Source organism: Nasonia vitripennis (assembly GCF_009193385.2).
Source record: "Nasonia vitripennis strain AsymCx chromosome 4 unlocalized genomic scaffold, Nvit_psr_1.1 chr4_random0009, whole genome shotgun sequence".
Lineage (NCBI taxonomy): Eukaryota > Metazoa > Arthropoda > Insecta > Hymenoptera > Pteromalidae > Nasonia > Nasonia vitripennis.
Genome location: NW_022279645.1, coordinates 82,844 through 106,569, shown reverse-complemented (window position 1 = coordinate 106,569; position 23,726 = coordinate 82,844). Strand labels below are relative to the sequence as shown.

The window sequence follows — 23,726 nt, the reverse complement described above, 5'->3', positions numbered from 1 at the left end:
CGTAACATTTATGTACTGCACTGAAATGTTATACATAATACAATATTTATTTTTATATTATTTGATAACGATATCTTAAATCCTTAGCGAAAAAGAATAATAAAAACAACCGAAGAAAAAAAGTTATGACCTGCAGATGATAGCAGAAAAATGTCGGAATTGAGACACAGACAACAGTAATCTTTTGTTGTCTTCAGTTTTATTTAGTTAGCTAAATTCTTCAGTTGGATTTATTGCTTCCTCCTAAGAGGAAGCTTTGTAATAGTAAAATTTTCAGTTTTGCTGAAAATTTGTAGAAACGCATTTGGAGTACAAATAATGCGTGTTTAGAAAATGTCCGTACGGATGGCTGTGTGTGTGTGTGGGTGTGTATGTACGTATGCCGTCATAATTTCGGAACCACACGATCGATCGTAATAAAATTTGGCATGCATATATGTTTTCTGATTCTGAATTCGAAAAATTTCTTTTTTTACTATTCTGACCATTTTATGGACATGTTATAGCCATTTTTTGATTTTTGAAATATTTTTGCGTTTTTTTTTGATAATATGATGATACAATATATTCAACAATAGTGTATTTAAAAGAGCATAAAATTGCCTATTATTTCCCGCAAGATTTTCCAGATTGACCGTTCCGTTCAATTTTTATGATAAAAAAGGTGATTAAAAAAAAATAATAATACCCATAAAACTAAATCGTCAAACGTTTTGAAACAATTGATGAGAATGAAAAACGATAATAGCTGTTTGCTGTAATAATTTTAAACTATTTTGATGCCTAGTTTTTAAGCTAAAAATCGAAAACTAAAAAAATGGGTTTTCTATGTCATACGGTCACGGGAGTAAAAAGGCTTTATTTAAGTTGAAATTTTAGGAAAATATTGATCTTGTGGTCACCTCAGCTAGTTTCTTTTTGCAGCTTATAAAACCATCAAGTTTAAAAGATATTAGGATTCAAATTTTTTGTCTCTCGTCTGTATACCCTCTGTAACTGAAAATTGCTACTTTTTAAAACCTTCTAACCCGCTAAATAAAGTTCAGAATGTTTTGAGACAATTCATGATTTTATGAGGTTATGAGGACCCTATGATATTTAAAATATTAAGGTTTAAATTTTTTCATGAAAATTATATGATTTGATATTGTAACGGGTGCTCCTTATGTAAAATAATTAAGATTAAAAATATTTTAAGAATCATTTCTATACTGTATATTTGAACAATCTATTCATACTATAAATTTTGTTGGAGGAAGCTACGTGCCGAAGAATTGGCAGCAGTTTTATTCAGGTATAAAATTTTACGATTTTGAAAATATATAAAAAAAAAAAACAAAATACAACAGACAATAACTATTAATAAGTGAAGACAACAGTTTTTTCATAGTTTAAAACAGTTTTTTTCATTTTATAATTGTTGTCTTCTACATTCACTAGTTTTTTTCCAATCAATACAGTTATCTTTGGGTTTCTGATGATTTTTCTTTTAAAAACACGCCTCTAATAACATAATAGAATCTAATTAACGTAACTGTTGAAAACAGTTGAAATCTGGTACCATCCGCTCTAAAAAAAATTAATTATACCTGTAAATAACTGTTGTCTTTGTCTCAATTTTGACATTATTTTGCCGAACATTTCTGTTTTGTTCGGTTATCGTCTGTTTCAGTCTAAAATCTTTAGATGGAAACTATTATGTACAGAATAATATAGATCGAAAAATAAAGATTGGAAAAAAATTGAAAGAAGATCAATTAATTTTATTATTATTTTATTTAATATTTATTTAATTATTGAATAAGTCAGTATTAAAAATATATTTCGATATAGCGTGCGTAAAATGCACTATTACGAACGCTCCACGTGGGTTCAAGCACATTTTATGCCCCCTGTATCGGAAATTAACGTTCAATACACATGCGAAAAATTGATTTTTAGAATTTTATAAATAGATAAAATTCAGTTGTCAATAATCGAATGACACTTTATTGATTTTGGAATCACTATGAGTTTCTCACCTGAAATTTTCATGTCTAATATTTTAAAATCAAAATATTGCTCAGAATGCTTCAATGCATCTATGTTTAAATACGGTTCTACTATTTAAACAATAATGTTCAATTATAAAAACTTTAAAAGCAAATTTTAGAAGTAAACCTAATAGAGCAATATACCTAATAGTAGACATCTCATTTGAGATTCGTCAGTAAGGATGACTATAGATGATTGATGAAAACGTTAAAATATTGAAAATTCACATCAGTTCAGAGTGCGCAGTCGCACGGCTCGCGAATATATATATATATATGGGACGTTTGACGTCAACCGGACCATCAGTGCATCCAAAATTTGGGTTAACCTAACAAGACGTTTGAGGTCTCAAAATGATCGTCTGGTCAAGGGCTTTTGAAAAAGTTCTGGCCTTTTCAAAAATCCAATGTGGCGCATAAAATATGGAGCCTGAAACCCACGTTTTCATAGTACATTCAACAAAAACAATAGTAAAAATGTTCTAATTTGTGAAATATCCCACCAAAAAGCATGTACAACTCATAGGACATATTATTGACAATGCTGACGGAATTCCAAAATCAAAAATGGGGGAATCAAAATGGTGGACATTATACCTCCACCAAACCCATTTTACCGCAACAAATGATTTTTGATCAGTTTAAAGTATCGATATGGGGGTTTTCAGGGTCACTGAATCTTATTTTAACCTCGACATTTCAAAATTCGAAATGGTGGATCCAAAATGGCGGACATTATACCACCACCAAACCAATTTTACCGCAACAAATGATTTTAGATCACTTTATAGTATCGATATGAGGGTTTTTGGGACCACTGCACTTTATTTTAACCTCGAAATTTTAAAATCCAAAATGGCGGACATTAGACAACCACCATACTATTTTACCGCAATGAACGATTTTAAATCAGTTTAAAGTATCGGTATGGGAGTTTAAGGGGCCGCTGAATCTTATTTTAACCTCGAAATTTCAAAATTCAATATGGCCAATATAAACTGGCGGATATTTGTCATAACCCACCCGCAGGCTCTCTCGCGAAAAGTCCCTGCTAACGCGCAACCCGCCGAACACGCTACGCACGCTGCAGCGCTTATCACCGCGGCGCTAGTACCGCGGCGCGCCGCTAGGCGGCTGCGTATTACCCACATGTGAAGTAGTGTCGCGGAGGGCACATAAGGAGGCCGGGTCCAGCGCTGTACCTCGCCCCTCTTCCAACAGCCTAATGCTGCAAGTACACGGCTCGTGTCCAATGACAACTTGTGCAAAGACTTCAGCAAATAAAACTGTTTTGTGGCAAAGGAATTTATTGCTTTCAAGTGATTTATTTCATCACTTTTTTTTACCTACACCCGCAACCCCTTCCCACGTTGAGCAACCCATAGAAAGGAATATTTTCTTCAAGGAATGCTTCTTCATCGGCGACTTTTTCTCCAACAGTCTTTTTCAGGATAGTTGGTGAGCAAGTCCATCAGCGGCTTTATTCATAGGCGATTTTTTCTCCAGCAGTCCTTTTTAGGATAGTTTCTAGGTACATTAATAGATACATTGGCGACTTCTTCTTCAACATCCTTTTTAAGGCAGTTGTTGAGTAAGTCTTACTTTATCGGCAACTTCTTGTTCAACTGTACTAGCCGTAATTTTGTTATTTCTAACATTTTTTTTTGTTTTGGTTGTGCTTTCTCATATCCTACAACAATGTCTTCTCCTGCGAAAAAATATCGTATCGATAGATGCGTTAATCCATTTGATATTAATAAACGACACAGCAAATCTCTTAGGAAGATCTCCAAAGAATTTCATGATGTCTATCCTTATTATCCAACATCTTCACTGATTTGTGATACATGTAGAAAATCCTTTTACAAACTACATGATTTGTCATCTCCAAACGTCAGTATGAGTGTTGATTTTGAATCAGAGACTGACTCACCTTCGGTTTCAAACACGGATGCACCTATGCAAGATGATCTTACAGATATTTTAACTTGACTTAAAAACAAATTCCAATCCCTGCCGGAGAACGATCCATTACGTGTCAGTATTCTTACTATTTTGCCCGAACACTGGGCAATACGTAAAATTATGAACCAATTTGGTGTGTCTCACAGAATGGCTCGTAAAGCAAAACAGTTAAGAGAATCAGATGGAGTTTTGGCTTCTCCTGTTGCAAAACGTGGAAAAACATTACCTGCAGAAACTACTCAGAAAGTTGAAGATTTTTACGAAAATGATCTTAACAACAGAATTATGCCAAATAAAAAAGATACCGTCAGTATTTATTTATATGGTGAAAAAATAAAAGTGCAGAAAAGATTATTACTTACTGATATTAAGAACCTTCATAATCAATTTAAAGAACAGTTTCCTGAACATCCGATTGGGCTTACCAAGTTTGCGGAACTGAGACCAAAATGTTGTGTCTTTGCAGGATCCTCTGGTACACACAATGTATGTGTATGTACGATACACCAAAATTTCAAGGCGATGATTCACGCAGTAAATATAGAAAAAATCTCAAACAATATTCTGAAGAATTATAAAGATTGTTTGAATTTCGTTCTATGTGAGGATCCCAAACCAAGTTGTTATTTGAATGAATGCAAATTTTGTCCGGACATTCAAAGGTTTTCTGATTACGTTGAGAACATTATGGATGAGCACAATATTGATCAAGTCATCTTCAGCACGTGACAATCAACCGATAGATACACTTTGATAAAACAATGCCTAACATCACAAGAATTTATTGAAACTTTATGTTCTAACCTAGAAAAGTTGATACCTCATCACTTCATCGCTAAGAAACAATCAAAGTTTATTTCTGGGAAGAAAAATAATCTTTCAGATGAAGAGGTTCTTGCTCAATTGCATTTTGCTGAGAACTATGCTTTTACAGCCCAAGATGCTGCACAGGCATTTCATTTTAATAATGATCAAAGTACGATTTTTCCTGCTGTTGTTTATTATAAATCTGAAGGCAAGCTAAAGCATTTCAGTACAGTATCTATGTCCGATTGTACTACTCATGATGCCACTGCAGTATACATAATGCAGCAAAAGCTTATACCTGAAATTCGCAAGGTTTGTCCCACAGTAAAAAAGGTAATATATGCTACTGATGGTGCTAAACAGCATTTTAAAAATCGTTATCAAATGAGTAGTTTAATGAGTCATAAGAGAGATTTTGGCGTTGATGCTGAATGGCACTGTTTTGCAACAGCACACGGAAAAGGTAGTTGCGATGGAGTTGGAGCGATAGTAAAGAGAGAAGCTACAAGAGCGAGCTTACAAGCTGCAAAAAATAAAGCAATTCTAGATGTTAAAGCTCTTTATTCATGGGCTAATGGGCGATCATTCAATATAAATTTTTCTTATACACCAAAAAAGATCACGAACAAACTCATCAATTCCTAACAAAGAGATTTAAAAACTGTCCACCTGTCACAAACATACAAATGGGGCATGGATTTATCCCAGAAAATAATGAAACGTTGAAAGTCATGCATTACTCAAATGCCAATGAACCTAGGAACAGAGTAATTTATGATATCGGCGAAAGCCATTTATCACCAGTAAAAACTCCGCGAACGAGGAGCCAGAATTGATGAGTGCACAAAATGTCATTAAAGATTGATTCATTTGGCTAAATTATATATTTTTTCCATCCACGCAGGCATATACATATACACAGAACAATAGAAAAATGTAAGTGCAAAAACCGCAGACAGATAATTCTAAATCTAATAGATCGGAAAAATATAAGATTCATGTGCACAAATACTGATTCTGGTAATACATTTATAACCATTTACCTCACAAACCCCCATATCGATACTTTAAACTGATTTAAAATCGTTCAGTGCCGTAAAATAGTTTTGGTGGTTGTATAATGTCCGCCATTTTGGATCGGCCATTTTGGATTTTAAAATTTCGAGGTTAAAATAAGGTGCAGTGGCCCCAAAAACCCTCATATCGATACTTTAAAGTGATCTAAAATCATTTGTTGCGGTAAAATGGGTTTGGTGGAGGTATAATGCCCACCATTTTGATTCCGCCATTTTTGATTTTGGAATTCCGTCAGCATTGTCAATAATATGTCCTATCATGAGTTGTACATGCTTTTTGGTGGGATATTTCACAAATTAGAACATTTTTACTATTGTTTTTGTTGAATGTGCTATGAAAACGTGGGTTTCAGGCTCCAAATTTTATGCGCCACATTGGATTTTTGAAAAGGCCAGAACTTTTTCAAAAGCCTTGACCAGACGATCATTTTGAGACCTCAAACGTCTTGTTAGGTTAACCCAAATTTTGGGTCCACGGATGGTCCGGTTGACGTGAAACGTCCTATATATATTGTTATGACCAGGTACGGGTTAACGTAAATGACAACACGTTATTTATAAAAGCGTAACTGAAACTCGAAGTCTCTTTATTTAAATCGTACACGGTTCAGCTCATCAGCTGTCACAATCAGACTGACTTAAACAACAACATTCGCGACGTCGTTGATCTCGTTGTTAAGGGTCGCTATGCGCGATTCTTGGCGTTTGAATCGCGCATAGCGACCACCAATTGCAACCCAAAGAACATCAACTCAACCAATTGCATCCTCAAGAGTGCTCTCAAGAACTGATCCGAAAGCTAAACAGCTACGGAATGAGGAATTGGCAAGGCAATATCATTCAAGCTTGCTGCTTGTAAATGGCAATGTCTATTTGCTTGAGAAGCAAAAGGATCTTCAACTATAATTTAAACAGCTAAGTTATAACGGTTTAACATTTCCCAAGAAACTGGATAGTCAGTCGGTTCCAGGATCAGGATAGGGGAAAGAAGCAAAGAAGAGCCTGTTTTCATATTCTCAACAATAAAAGAATATATTTCTCAGTTAAACAATAACATTTGGAATCAGTTGTTAAATCCCGGCTGAAACAGAAATCAATTATGCGTCTTGTTAAAAATACTTCGCCTTTACAAGTAGAATTGTTTAAAATAACGCGGTTAATAATTTACAAGAACATATACGCGATTTCGTTACAAGAATGATTCGGTATACGCGGCTGCGATGTATCGGTTCGGTGGCGGATTTTGAGGTCTAGGAAGTTATTCGGTACGGTGGAGTCGTGTGCACACAGCTACGCCGATCCGAATCTGTCGTGTCGATTCCGACCGCTCTGTGTGCGCACAGTAATGGCCGGGATAGAGTCACGGTGTTTTGATGTTATCCCTCGGATTTGTGGAGTCGTGAGTGCACGGCTTCACAAATCTTCGTCGCTCGTCTCGTCCTTCTCTTTATCCTGTGTGCACACAGAGATAAAGCGAGTCGTGAGATGTCGGCGTAAGGCTGGCATTTTTGTTTAGGAATTTACCTTCTTTTCACCAGGACGTGAGCGCACGACCGGGCGAATCGCCCGCGGAACTATTGTTACTCCCTTAACCCTGTGGGCTCACAGTGGCAGAGGGAGGCAATAATGTGTCAGAATGTAGGTTAGGATATTATGGTGGCACTGGGTGTCATACACGTGTGCTCACGTAGACGAGGCTTGGTGTTGTTCGGATGTTCCGGGTTGCCTCGTGTGCTCACGATGGCAATTCGGAGTTTCGGGTTTCGGTTCGACTATCAAATCGTCACGTGGGCTCACGAGACGATTTCGTCGGCGTAGGTCTATCTCTCGCTTTTCCTTGTAGTAACGTGTGCGAACGATACTACCCGGAGTGGAGCTCGAGTAGAACTGCCCGTTGCGCCGCGCGATCCGCCTTATAAAGGCGCGCGGCGCGGATGTGTATAGGTGCGTACACGGCGCACAGCGGGCGCCGGCTGCCACGCTCCGTGCTCGTGCGGACTCGCCCTACGGATGTTGCGCGCGCGCGCTCAATCTATGTCGTGCGGATTCGCCTTTCGTTCATTGCGCGCGCGCGCTCGCTGCGCATGCCGCGTCTATTGCGGCCGCCTTCACACGTATTTATATTTGCGAGACTCGTGTCTCGTCATAAAGTAAATTGAACACAAACATCACAAACACAGACATAGATACAGACATAATCACTAAAGGATCAATTTTTGTTGAACCGAATTTAGTTGATACACATTTGATACATGTCAACAACGAATTAGAATTACCATCTAGCAACACGGTTAGATATCAGAATGTGTCATTGACGAATGTCGCTGTTGATGATACTATTCTGAAACTACATAGACGTGGGGATACACTTAAAAAGATCACAAAGACAGATTTAGATTATTTACAGAACACTATGAGTTTGACAAAGAAAGATCCGATACTGCGGATGTTGGGTTTGTTCCGTTTTAGATCCGCAAGATTCGGAATGAAAGCTTCAATGATTGAAGTGACTGAATTCCTGGTTTCGACGTTAACATTTTTGCCGCTTGATGGAGGAGGTCGGATACGAATGATTACTTCCTTCACATCCATGCCGTTTGATGGAGGAGGCTGGATAAGAATGATCCTGTGATGACGCGTATCGACAAAGATGAAAGATCCTAATTAAGACACTTTACTTGATTGAGACGTATCAAACTGAATGTGACCAAATCAAACTTATGAAGACTACTTTGCTCACGGTTCTTTTGAGCCATGGTTTTTCCCGTGAGCGTGAAGGTGAACACCGGAGTAGGGACTTGAGGAGAGGTTCCATGGCATGCCAACTCCCCACTCATGTCCATAGTATGAATTTGATGTGTTCGATTGAATTCAACCGCTTGAAGCTTGAATTCAAGAAAGAGATTGTTTTCAAGAGACGGACCCGTCTTAGCCCTGTTAAGTGATGATTGGAGTGGCATCTGTAAGCATTGCTCGGTAACTTGATGCCTAGGATGGGTCAAGGTAGAGGATGTTGGTGTCAGTTCCTGTAAGTCGTCATTGGATTGTAAGAGGATCAGCCTGCTTGAAGGATGGATGGTTAAGACTGTCGGGACGACAATCTGAAAAGGAAAGGGCAATGTTGTGATCGAGCCTGAACGTTGCGCGATTCGAACACCAAGAATCGCGGATAGCGACCCTTAGCAACGAGATCAACGACGTCGCGGATGTTATTGTTTACAGACAGTCTGATCGTAACAGCTGATGGGTTGAGTCGTGTAGGATTTGAATAAAGAGAGTTTGAGTTTGAATTACGCTTTTATAAATAACGCGTTGTTATTTACGTTAACTCGTACCCGGTCATAACAATATATTGTAACGGGGCGATTTGACAGCTTACCGTGCGGCCGCGAAGATGCCGCACGTTACCTTCAGGAGGTTATTTTCCCGGTCGGCGATCCCTCGGTGACGGCCAGGCGATAGCGAGCGGACATTAGCCGCTGGTGCAGCGCTATCACCCGTGCTTTGGCCTGCCGAATGCTCGGTACAAATTCGTGGTGCGCCCCCAGCACCACGCTTTCCTTCGCATATCCGTGGGTGATCGGTCAGTCGGGATAATCGGGAAGTGAGCAAAGAAAAAGCACTCGCGTGTAGATTTAATTAAATAAAAGTATATTGTCAGAATTCTAATTGAAATACAAAATAATACGATCTTCCGGACACGGCACTTGCACGCGCGATTGCGAGAAGGGCGGTCTTACGTTGCGTTATCGATGTTGATCCGGCCGAAGCGAAAACGTGGCGGAGCGCGCTCGCTCCTCGCGGAAAATCTGACGTCGTCTGCTATACTCTAAATCCTAATCGCGCGACATAAGAGCGTGCGAGACCTAAAATCTCAGCGCTTGTTACAATATATATATATATATATATATATATATATATATATATATATATATATATATATATATATATATATATATATATATATATATATATATATATATATATATATATATATATATAGTAAACATATGTAATACTTTAATGAAAGTATATAATTGATGGTAATGTTTGTTTAAAACATCTATTTGATTATAAGTTACGGTTTATTTAACGAAATTTATACTGTTTAATATTGATTTATCTTGGTGGATGCTCGTATAAGTGTCCGGTTTAAGTTTTAAAAACGAAATTTGAAACTAGTCAGGCATAGCAACAAAACGTCTATTTTCGTTTTTCAGTAAAATGAAGGAAAGTAGGTGAAACACGGCCTTGAATATGTGCTGAAATTGTCCAACGGGCGGAAACGATGGAGTAGAGGGGGCAGCGGCAGCCCGAGCGGCGGCTGAGGGGGAGCGCGCATATATAGTTTTTCCGGATTTTCACCGTTCCTAATCATCGGATTGGATCGTTCGACCTCTCATTCTTTTCGTAATATTAATCTCTCTCTCCTTCTTATTTTTAATTAGTTATTAACAATTTAGATGAAATATTTGTTTTTTTTTAGTTTTTTGCATGACTAGTTTCAAATTTCGTTTTTAAAACTTAAACCGGACACTTAGACGAGCATCCACCCCTCCTCAAAAAAATGACTAAAAAAATTACAATTGCAGTTGTGCAATAATTATTCGTTCGACAGAATTAGGGTCTTGCACACACAAAATACATATAAATTGAAAAATGGCGGAGCTGCAAATTAAAAAAAAAGTTAAATTTTCCGGTTTCTCCGGATTGTCTCCGGTTCTAATCATTAGATCGGATCATTTGACCTTTCATTCTTTTCGTAATTTTATTATCTACAATTCATCTTTCGACCGCATTAAGATTGCTCGCATAGTTTCCGTTTTATATGCAAAAAACTAAAAAAAGCGAATTTTTTCATCTAAATTGTTAATAACTAATTAAAAATTACGATTCACGAGTTGGAAAGTGTGCAGAATTCATTTACTAACTGCCCTTCACAAAATCGCACAGTTGGTTTACAGGTAGTATTTATGTCAAATTACGGCTGCTATTTTGCCCCGTTGCTTGACCTATGAGTACATCTTATGATATGCATGAATACATAAAGCGTTCGTTATTTCATATTCACAAACACAGAGCTCTAAAAAAAGATCATATCCGCACAAATATTTAATCGCAGCATCTGGACCAAATCTGCTAATTACATCTTGTGATATGCATGAATACATAAAGCATTCGTTATATCTCAAATAGATGGCTTAAAAAAACAGCATATGAAGTAGTGCGTGATACTTTGCGAAACATACATGAAATGAGCAATAATGATATTCATTATTGGCTGGACATGCGCAGTTCCACAATAAAGGAATTGAACGAAAAAATCGACAAAGCTAATCTTGCAAGAGAAGAAAAGCAGAAATATCAAACTTGTATGGCACGTCTTTCATGAAATTTCAATTTGAAAAACATCTTCAGCAAGGAGTCAGTCTACAATCTGAAGAATTTGAAGATAAAGTTCAGTGGCGAGATGTAGAATCAGCTTTTCAAAATCGAATAAGAACAGGTGTGGTTGTAAACATAAAGCATATAGACATTCTAAGTTTTTTTAACGATGCGCAAAAGCTCTTCAAGGTTAAAGTAGAAGATTGATTGAAGGAATATAATGCTGTAAAAATAAATTCTGACTTTATTGCAGAATTTTCTATGCAGAAAATTGGCGAGGAAACGACGAACATTACAATTAAATATTTTACAAGTGAAAGTGTTACAGCACACATGTCAACGAATTTGGAAGAATGGTTTAAGGATCATATTAAAGAACCTATTCTCATCCAGCTCGAAGAATTTCAGGAGAAGGATTCTGGCTGGACTCTAACAAGTATTATCAGTTTATGTATCAATATGAAAAAATATTCTCCAATCAAGGGAAGTTTCTTTATTCCACTTCCAAAGTTTATAAAAAAGAAAAAGGCATGTGTTAATATTTGTAATAATGATAATCAGTGTTTCAAGTATGCCATACTTTCAGCTTAGTGAAACTAATCCCAATAGAGTTAATCAATATCGTTTGTATGAGAACAAGCTGAACTTTGGTGATATAGAATTTTCATAACAGCGTGCGCGGAGCTCGACTTTAGAGTCATTTGTTTTGGCGCTAAAGTCATCGACTTAGGCACGCTCGCTCACAGCGTGCGCGGGAACATTTGAAGCGTGCGTGGGGATACCTATCCTGTCGCTGCCATTTGTTTTACATATGTATGATTGCGAAATTGTGTATCATTAGTGTTCAGCGAACTACCACGCGTGCGTAAATCGTGTTCCCCTCGCACTAGTTGCGTAATGTACTATTCCAGTCAAACTTAAAGATGTTCCGAAATTCGAAAAATTAAATGATATTTCAATAAATATATACATATTAAAAAAGTATAATGCTAATTTTGGAGTATCGCCATGCCATATTACGAAAGAAAAGAAAGAAAAACATGTTAATCTACTACTCATTTAAGATTTTTACATAGATGAAAATGAAGAAAATAATCATGATGTTGACGGAAGCTTGCCTAAATATCACTAGGTATGGATTCAACATGTGTCTCGAATTTTAAGTATTCAATTGAGTAAATCTCATGTAAAATCATACTACCTCAAAAGATGTTTACAAATATTTTACTGTGAAGAAAGGCTGGAAATGCACGAAAATGATTGCAAAAATTTTAATAAATGTCGAATTAATTTGCCAGACTTTAAGAATAACATTCTAAAATTTGAAGATTATATTAAAAGTGAGAAGTTCCTTTTGTTACTTATGTAGATTTTGAATGTTTGTTAAAGCCTACTGAAAATGAAAATGCTTTTCAGCTCCATGAAGCCTATAGTATAGTCTATTATATAAAATGCAGCTTTGATGGCAGTATGCTTATAAATCATACAGACAATAAATGAAGATGAAGAGACACCGGCAAAATGGTTGGTTCATGAACTGAAAGGAATTAGTAATATGTTTAGAAGCTTTTGAACAAGTTAATTATAATTTGTATCAACTGAATGGTTTAGATAATAAATATAAAACTTATTATAACGAAAGTAGGATAAACAGAAATGATGGAGTCATCGTTTTTGTTAATAACAATCTAGTCCAAAATACCAAAGTTGTTGAAGCACGTAAAATTAAAAAGCGTTGTATAGGAACACACGGGATACCAAAAACGGAGTTTATACTAGATCTTAATAAGTAATTAATTTATAAGAAAAATGTAAAGAATCACTTAGTGATAGGTGATTTCAATATTGAACTGCGAGACTGTGATCATTATAATCAAGATTTTCTATGTAATTTTCTTGATAAGGGATATATTCCGGGTTTTGTTGGTATTACAAAGACAGCTATCGGTAGAGCTAAAAGGTCACGATCGACAACATTTTCATTAAATTTCATAACATTAACGCAGCCACGTACAAGCTTAAGCATGATTTAACGGACCATTACACGATTATCATTGCAGTAAATCAGTTGAAGAAAACTAAAGAAAAGTATGTTTTCTTGAACTACAAAAAACTAATAAATAATGCTAATTCTAGAAACTGGGATGAAATTAGGTCGATATCTGATCCAAATTTGGCTGTAGATAAATTGTTAAATGAGATCGCGCTGTGCGTAGAATTGTCAAAAACAAAAAAAAAGCTAAAAGACACAATGGTAGAAAAAACTGGATTACAGACTTAATAATAAGGTCATATGAAACCAAAGAATTTTTGTATAATTTGTGGCAACTTAATGTGCAGAATCAGCAGCTGAAATACAGTATAAAACCTATGATAAAATCTTGGATAAGGTAATAACCATTCCCAAAATAAAATATGAATTAAACCTAGTGCAAAATAATTCCAATAGCCCCAAATAAGTATGGAAAATAATAAATACGAAAATCGGGAAAGTTAAAAAACCTAATGATGCCATAAATTACATAAAAGTTAATGATGGAAAAATTACAGACAAAATCAAAATAGCACAAAGGAAATTAGGAGAAAGCTAAGTGCAAATATTGTGAAACCAGTAAACGCAGAACTTAAGCTGCCTGACATAAACTCTATATCGATTTTCTTAATGCCAACCAGTATGGCAGTAATAATAAGTATAATCAATACACTAAAACTGAAAAATAGGGGGGTTAAGATAAATGCCAAGACTTTAAAATTGCTATGTAATAATATAGCAGGTACTCTGACCCACATTTTCAATAAGTGTATTGAAAAAGTGATATAGCCTGATGCTCTAAAGAGTGCCGAAGTAGTGCCGATTTATAAATCAGGCGAAAAATATAAAATCACGAATTATCGACCTATCTCTCTCATATCCAATGTTGCAAAAATTCTTGAGCGAATTATATATATTAGAATTTATGATTTCGTAGAGAATAGCAATATAATCTCCAAGCAACAATTTGGTTTCGTAAGAAAGATTGATACGAAGGATGCGCTGTACTACTTAACTAATGTACTATATAATAATATTGATAAGAGTAAGCCTACGATAATAACCTTTCTTGACCTGACGAAGGCTTTTGATACTGTTGACCACAGTATACTACTGGCCAAACTATATCGTCTTGGAATCAGGGGTCAAGCGCTGGATCTCCTTTCCAATCATCTAAATGACAGATATTAAGTAGTCAAAATTGACGGTAATGAAAGTGATAGAATTTTAGTTAACACAGGAGTTAAATAAGAAACGATCTTAGGACCGCTACTTTTTATCCTGTATATCAATGATATCTTAAAGGAGCCCCCCCCCCACCCCCGAGTTCATAATTTCTTATGTAGATGATACTGCTATTATAGCTACAGGTAATGACTAGATAGAAGCCCAAGTTACCATGAACATTTTTTTAAGTGTGATTGCCGAGTGACTGTCACTAAACAAGTTGTCCTTAAATGTAGAAAAAACAGTGTGCATGACTTTTGGAAGTAGTATTGGAAGCGTACCAGCTCAGATAAATGTCAAAATTCTTATTCAAGTATAACAAGGGTTGAAAACTTTTAAATATTTAGGAGTTGTTTTTGATAGTAATCTAAAGTAGGATAACCGCATGCAATATATAATTGGAAAAACTAAATATCTAGTATATATTTGTCATAAAATCTCTAAATCAATGCCCATAGAGACACTCACAATGATATACTGTGCATTTTTTCATAGCATTATAACTTACGGCATCATCGCTTGGGGTGGTGCATATAGAAATAGTTGAGGCGAAATTAATCCATTAAATATGGGACAACTGTTTGCTTTCACGTCTCTAAAACTGAACTATTATAATCTCAAAGAAAAATACTTAGCATCAGATAGTGTTACTAGAAATAGAAGTATTATTATACCTAAACCAAATAAGAGAATTAGCAATAAGAACAGCTATATGAAAGCATACGAGTATTTGATATTTAAATGTGTATTTTTTGAATTTATTAGATTATACACTCTAAACTCTAAAGAACAAAAACAGGCGCTAGGAAGAATAAACGCTTCGATTACTTCTTTGGGAAAGTATAAATCATTACTTTTATATACTTTTATATACTTTTGACGAGTACAAAAAAGAATAAAAGGTACAGTTTCATCTTTTTAAAGAATAAAGCTCGAAGTTTAATCTTTTGTAAAGAATAAATCTCGCAGTTTAAGGGATCCAGCCTGGATTAAATCCTGCAAAAATACAAAAAAATATTTGTCTGATAAAATTTTGTTCTTTCCTCGTAAATTAAAAAACAAAAAATATTTCCAATAAACACTATTTCTACTAAAAAATATCATATATATACCATACAAAATCACTGATCAAAATTCATGACATTTTACTTTATAAATAAGTGTTTTTAGTCACTTGCCACGGCTTTGTGAAAGGTCCAGACCGTCTTCTTTACTCTACCCGGGCTTAAAATGTACCTCAGACATGCCCTCTCAGACCTAATGAAAGACATTTCCGAAAAATATTAATTAAGTATTATTATCCATATGTTCTATACCTAGCTAATAAATTTAATTAAAATTTTTCACACTGTACCTGTTGCTAACAACATTTAATTAATTTTTTTGGAAATGTCTTTCATTAGGTCTGTTTGTTCATGGTACATACTTATACATTTAAAATATTTCATGTTTATTCAAATGTAAGGGGCATGGCAAGTTACGTAAGTATCTTGAGAGTTGTTTGTAATTGATCAATATATTTCTTAAGTTTAAATTACCAATCATTTGACTAAGCCCTTAATTAAACATAATGATTTTTTGTTAGTCGTATTATAAATAAAATAATATGATTGTAAACTTGACTTTTTTAAATTAACCTCAGTTGTTTTTTAATCTATACTCTCAAGTCCAGATGTTGTCAAGAGACAAATAAGAAATGGTTGAGAACCTTTGTTGCCGGGATACTGCTGACTGCAGGTAAAGATACGAAGGTAGCCTTTGCCGAGAAAAGCCGTCGGAAAAGCTGAGGGCTTCAGAGGTTGTCGGACGAGCGCACGCACGCAGTCCAATCTATAGGTATACATATATAGATATAGATATATGTATATACCTATCAGCAGCGCTCTTTCTGACCGCACGCTAATCCGTGTTATTACGGTTTTATAACAGTCAGTATTTAAGAACTAAAAATGCCGAATTTAAATTAATCAAAAAATTCGTTTGTTGAATCAACTGTGCTTTTAAAAATAAATATTTCAAAATTTGAATGAAAAAAATCCGATGATTTTTAGAGTTTCAAATATTACAAAACATGATGCAGTCTTAATGTATAATGTACTTATCTATTAATATAGTATGCATATTATTATTTTTAGTGATTATGCAAGTAATATTACAATTGTTTTCATAAATATTTAATTAGTTAAAATCACAAGGTTTTGAGGATTTTCAACGTAATACTTTCAGTGCTGCTAATGTCTAAAACGACATTTCAAGTTTTTAAAATATTAATAAATAGGATTTATAGTTACAAAATTTTTAAAAATGTGTGTTCCTATTCAAATATTTTTTATTATGCAAATAAGTATATTATACGTATTCAATATATACATACAATATTTCGGTGGTCCAAACATATTTCGTAAAAATTGCACATTAATAATATTTTTTAGTTTTATATTGTTAGAAGATAATGTCCTTGTAGCTTTATATTTGAAATCGTTGTTATGGTCTCTTGTTTTTGCATAAATTTTGACTAGATATAAATATTTTAGAGCTTCTATTTTATGTTCATAGCAATTATCATTGACTTCATCAAACCAACCTTTATAACGTTCATTCGTACATGCTTCTGCGAATTCGACTAGTCTTTGGCAAAGCAGAGCTTTCTGCCACCACCCTTCATAGCCTGCAGTAAAAGCATCAAGTTGTATACTAACGATTCTTTTAAATTCGTCTGTTGGTCTAGTCAAAAATGAAACTGAAAGTGCATCTTTGTCTTGATATTTATATTCTCAGTATGTAATATATTTTTTATCATACGTGCACGAAAAATGACACTTTCCATGCATGTAAAATGAATGGAAAATCGAGTTTTTCTTAGCAGCGGGAAAAAACTTTTTCCTCCCAAGGGAGTAATTTTTTCCAGAAAAAAGTCTAAAGGAGTAGTTTTTTCCTCACTCTGCAGCCTATCTGATGGATGTGTGTGTCTATATAAGTATTTTCAAAATATTAAAAATTTCTAAAATATTCAAAATTATCAAAATTTTCAATATACTATTGTTTTACTTTGAAAAGTCCTCGAATTTCCCATTCCTTTCATATGCATGATAAGTGGCCTATTCGTGCACTTATCATAAAAAGTACGGTGTACAACAAGGGGGGAGTGGCTTTTTCAAGCTCGGGTGATGTGTTGAGCACTCGTGTCCGTCTTGGGCGCCTACGGCGCCCTCGACTCCCACTTGTGCTCAAAACATCATCCTCGCTAGGAAAAGCCAATCCCCCCCCCCCCCCCCGTAGTTGCACAATATACTATTTCATCGGTGGGGTGACTGTTATCTGTAGCACTTTTTGTAAAAATCTTACGACCGTTGTCATATTGTGATTTCATAAGACATCGTCTCGCTACATGTCCTGCAAAGTATGATATAGCATTTCTTTCATACTCTCCTTTGTCGTCAATTAAAGAGAAGTACGGCTCATTCACATCTGCATATTTGTCAAAAGCTATAAAACAATGAGAATTAAAGAATTCTTCTGTTAATGGCTCGTCAGGAAATTCAACAAGCTCTGAACGGTCGTCTGCGTTCGACTCAACTTTTCCTTCCGTGTTATTTTCAAGGTCGTTTAATTTTATGATATCCTGCATCTGAACTAATGATGGCGCTTCAGTGCAATTGACATTTCCTTTGTCAGAACTATACAAATAATTGGTAGAAATAATATGGCGTAGAGCTAGTCTACACTGTCGCCCAGTAGAGTTGCGGTTAAATTCACCTTGAGCTCGAATTTTACAGTTAAGATGCTCAACTGAGTCAGTGTTACAAAGAGCAGTTGACAATTCAAAATCTTTTTGCTCTGATTTTATATCATAATACATATCAATAAGCACACCAACAGTCATACCCATATCTACAAAACAAGGCGGTTGTACAAATTTTCTAGGTTTCTTCTCGATTCGCCAATTTTTTACATTCGTCCTAAAATCAATCAAGCGCTTAAGTATTTTTAGATTCCTGTCTGAAATAACTCGTTTCAATGGATATCCACATTTCTTATTTCTAGAATTACACGCATCGATTACAGCGTTCATGTACTCAGAAAATTTAGCAGATTTTTCCCAGGTTTTAGATTGAAGTCCATTAGGCCCAGCCAGTTTGATAGCTCAAGACATCTTGAAGCTAAGAAGCTGAAATACTCTTTTCACATTCATTGCTTCAAAAGAATTTGGATCAAAATGTGTTGCAGATAAATGACTCAACAAATTAGATGTACTATTCAAGCTATCAATTAACTACGTTTAATGTAAATCATCAAAATCGACAATTATTTTGCCATTACAATAGATTTTTTTATATTTTCTTAATTGGTATATTAATCGCTTGATTAATTGAGGCCAGTCAAACCAAGCATAGTATTTACTATTATCTGACATAAAGTATGGTTCATTTACCGATGCATTTAATAAAGTATATAGATTTCGATTTGCTGCACCTTGATCACACACGACAAGCTTAACATTTGCACCTTGCTCTTTTGCATAATTAAGTCCTTCTAAAATTATGTTTTTCAACTCTTGGCCGGAAGCACTACTTCTTGTAAAAAAGTATGCAAATATCTGCCTTCACGGATTTTTTACATTTATGCTGTCTAAACAAAGCAACAAAATTTGTTTTGAGAAATCAGGTCTTCTACCGAATTCCCCTAGGTCGACTAAGCCATCAATCAAATCTAGTTTTTTATTATATTCTTGCCATGCTTTAATAGACATTTCATCCCATTTAAGTGCACACAATCTCTCTTCTTCTGGCAAATCAGATAACGCCTTATTAATTAACTCAAACAAATCGTTTGAGAATCCCGGCTCTATTGAAATTATAGATATCCAATATCTGACCGCAGATTCGCAATGCAAGTTAACTCCAGCTTTTCTTAAACGTGAATAATTTTTAAGCCATAATTTAATTAATAAACATGTTTCTGAAGTTTTGAATTACGCTTGCTTACTTGTTAAAAATTAACTGTTTTGATCTGGGGTTGAGACACTTATATCCTATAGTATTTTGGCCTGCTAAATCTGCGGTCAGTTTGACTCTATCAGGTCAGGATCAAGGTCATTTCAAGGTCAAATTGAGAAAAAGCTACTTAAACATAATAAAGTACCATACATATAGGTTTTAGGGGTTGCTGAATCCAAATCCGCGGTAAGTTTGAATCTACGAGGTCAGGATCAAGATCATTTCAAGGTCAAATTGAGAAAAAGCTACTTAAACATAATAAAGTGCCATACATATAGGTTTTAGGGGTCGCTGAATCTAAATCCGCGGTCAGTTTGACTTTATCAGATCATGATCAAGGTCATTTCAAGGTCAAATTGAGAAACAAATCATTTAAGCAGAGAAAAACATCATACATTTAGGTTTTAGGGGTCGCTGAATCCATATCTGCGGTCAGTTTGACTCTATCAGGTCAGGATCAACCTCCTCGTGGTGTACATCGGGTTACGCTATTGCCGACGGTAACATTTTTTTATTCAATAGAAACGTTGAATCTTATAAAATAAATAAATATATAACCATTCAGAAATTGCTTGTCATGTATGGTCAGTGAAATGACAATCATGGATGCTGGTTTACCCCGCTTTAACGTCTCTTTTGAAATTGAGCAGATGTGTACAGATTGTACAAAAGCGTACAAATGTATAGAATTTTTTCGCCTAAATAGTTATTTCTCAATTAGACCTTGGAATGACCTTGATCCTGACCTGATAACGTCAAACTGACCGCGGATTTGGATTCAGCAGGCCAAAATACTATAGGATATAAGTGTCTCAACCCCAGATCAAAACAACTAATTTTAGTTGTGTGGCTGTGTTATTAATAGTTTCATTTGCATCTATTTCTAGTGTTTCTGAATTAGTTTTATTCAAAACGTTACGTTCTTTGTTTATTATATAATCTATATTACTATCTTTAGAATGAAAGTCACAAAATATTTATTTTCCAGACACATACATTTTTAGAGTCGATTTCCGCGTAATATCTAAATTAATACTTGTATCATTACCTTCATCATATATCTCAACTTCATTAACTTTATTTATTACAGGTACAAATTCATGCGTTGTATTGATGTCCTCATTCAGGCCTGAAGTTTCAGAAAAGTTCCTAGTTGATCTGTGCATCTCCAGTATATTTTAATATTGTTCCTTGATGTTCCACGATATGGGATTGACAGCAATGCATAATCTTTGTTTTTGTGAATTTGTAAAGGCGTCGGTTGAAAAATGGTTTCCGCATAAACCTGCCTTATACACATAGCTTGGGGATAAAGGTGGTAAATCGGTGTTTCCTAAGAATAAAAGAGTGTTAAATTTTAAATTGTATTGAGATAAGCTTTAAAAAAGTCTTAATCTATATTTCTTGATACGTAAATCTATAATACCTACACTGAAAAAAATTTGATAGTAGAAATTACTATTTGGGATAGTAATTTTTACTGGCTTTTATAATAAATTGGTAACAGACTTTTAAGATATTAGATTTTACTATCCAAAATTTGTAATTTTTGATGACATCGAATTTTTAAAAACTTAATTTCAATTTCGCTCATTTCTATATTTTACATCTATTAGATACTTTGCGTTGTCATTACTTTATTATTTTTATTAATTATTATTATGCTATTTTGAAGAAAGAAAGAGATTAAATTTTTTTACGGCGTCGGGAATCGAACCTGGAGCTCCGGCGTGAAAGTCGAGTGCGCTGACCATTTACCTAAACAGATCTGTTACATATGAAATTTCAGATCTAGCTGATATATTAATTGATGTACGAACTGAAGTTAATAAAAATTAACGACGATTAATAACTAATGAAGTCAAATCAATAGACACAGAAACTTATTATAATAAAATAAACGTAAAATGTCAACTAAAACACTGATTAGCGCAGAAAAAAAATTAAATTCAAACCTTACGGACTGAGAATATTATAATTTTTCCCATATTTTATAGCACATTTTACCTTCTTAGGTAGTAAAAATCAAGTCTTTTGAAAGCCGTAACAATTTTTATTATCTGAGATAGTAAAAATTAATATCTCTTAAAGATATAAAATATAAATATCATAACCATAAAAGATAGTAAAAATTACTAGCATCCGTGTCTGTTACCAAATTATTATCCGAGATAGTAATTTTTACTGTTAAATTTTTCTCAGTGTATAGGCTGTGAAAATAGTTTCTTGACTCACGCAGTTTCTTTTTTTAAAATAGGAATATCGAAAACGTACCTGAATATTCTATCCACCTCTGTTGTCGGGTAATTTCTGATGGGAATCTAAATAATTTGTGTCCATTATGCACTCCATTGTTACAATTGAAAAATGCACACTTCTTTTCATCTAACTTAACTTTGATTTTTCAAGGTGCCATCCTCTTTGCGCGAATGTTCAGGAAGAAATGACTTGCTCTAGCTCTTGTGACCTGAGGAATGCATCTACGCGCATATATAGCACCCCCGCAAGTGCTTCAAATTTCGAGAAATATCTTAATCCAGGGATATATATATATATATAATAGTCACAACGGAGCTGTATTACGAATAAGTATAATATTATATTTAATTTTGTCAGTACGTATTTTGAAAATTTCAAGAATAGTTTGTAAAAATCAGACTTTATTAATAATTTTTAATAATAGCATTTGAATATCAATTATTCGAAAAATAATAATATATTATTATTTCACAAGAATATATTAATATTATTATTATTATTATTATTATTATTATTATTATTATTATTATCATCACTATTGTGATCTTTATTATCCTAGTTTTTTTTATCAATAACAAACATGTAATAATTATTCGTAGGTGAAGCACGTCTGAATAAATACTGCGTAGTCATTTGGATTGTTTAATGACATACAATTATTCAGTTTTTTTCATTCCATGAACCGTTTTTATTTTATTTCGACATTTTTAACGCAAAAATTGACCGTAATAAAACCCGTAATAAAACAGATTAGCTCGCCGGCGTTCCGCCCAACAGTAGACGCCAGGTCATCACTGTGTGACAGTCTCTTGCCTGTGGGTCTCTTTTAGTCTTTTTCTCGGCAAGGACTACGTTCATCTCTACTGTCTTTACCTGCAGTCAGCAGTAGCCCGGCAACAAAGGTTCCCAACCAATTCTTATTTGTCCCTTGAAAACATCTGGAATTAGAAGCTTAGCTCAGACAACATTTTTTTTGAACCGAGAGGCCGAACGCCGCCGTAGGCAATCTCTCAACTCATCTCTGGGATATCTCAGAACTCTTGAGAAAACCCTTGAGGATGCACGGTAGCAGGCAGTAGGGGATGTGTCCTGAGCTCCAGAGCATTCCGTGGTAGTTGGCCTCCAGCCACCAATTCTCGCTCTTGTACTTGGCTGGTAGCATTTCCTAAGGAAACGGTGGCTTGAAAAATAGCACTGTTGGTACTTCATTGTCCTAGAGTAGTACCAGAGCCACCTCCTTGAAAACAAACTCATTATCGGGAATCTTAAAACCCTGGAGATCTACGATGTATTTCGTCATCTTGAAGGAGGAGGAACTTCTCAGTCGATGAAGAACTGAAAGACTGTCCTTGGATATTTTTGAGCTTTTAAAATCTCAATATAAAGCGGTGGTTTCACTGGGAAAAATCATTCAGTGCTCAGCGACCTAGTGAACTTTAACGTCTCTCTCTCTGAAGAATCAAAGGCTTTCTCTAAGGATCAAGGCTCAATACTTCAAGAATACGTCTATTCACCTGTGGAATTGCTACCTGAACGTCGTAGGTGGTGACGCCAGTTCTGACGACATCAAGATATGGCTAGATCTTGGGGGTACGGCCATACGCAAAGCGAGTCATTTTGCGTGTTCTCCAACCTTGACAGTGTCGGATAAGCAAAAGCTTCAATCTGCTACAGCTCTGATCAAAAGCGTATTATTGCGTTGTCATAAGCTGAACGCAGTTGACGGAGCAGGTGTAGACGATAGAGCAAATGCCCCGTCGGTCGAGTGGGATGATGTCAACAGCGCTTTTGAAAATCGGATAAAAACAGGTGTTATAACTAATCGCAAGAATCTGGAAATATCAAAGTTTTTGAAAGATGCTCAACAACAGTTCACAACGGAAGTGAATAAAACTCTTAAAAAGAGCATAATATTAAAGTGAATGCTGAGTTGGCTGCGGAATAC

The 23,726-nt window shown here is 35.0% G+C and overlaps 1 protein-coding gene and 1 long non-coding RNA gene across 3 annotated transcripts in view; both read right to left on the bottom strand.

The window, feature by feature from the left end:
* LOC100115830 (transcription elongation factor S-II) overlaps positions 1-23,726 on the bottom strand; it is a 63,484-nt gene that overhangs the window by 13,072 nt on the left and 26,686 nt on the right. The gene's annotated exons all lie outside the window — the stretch shown is intronic.
* On the bottom strand, positions 20,723-22,122 carry LOC103315439. The gene is made up of 2 exons (XR_511905.3): positions 21,797-22,122; positions 20,723-20,855 (listed from the first exon to the last, which is right to left on the bottom strand). It is a non-coding gene; the product is annotated as an uncharacterized LOC103315439 (long non-coding RNA).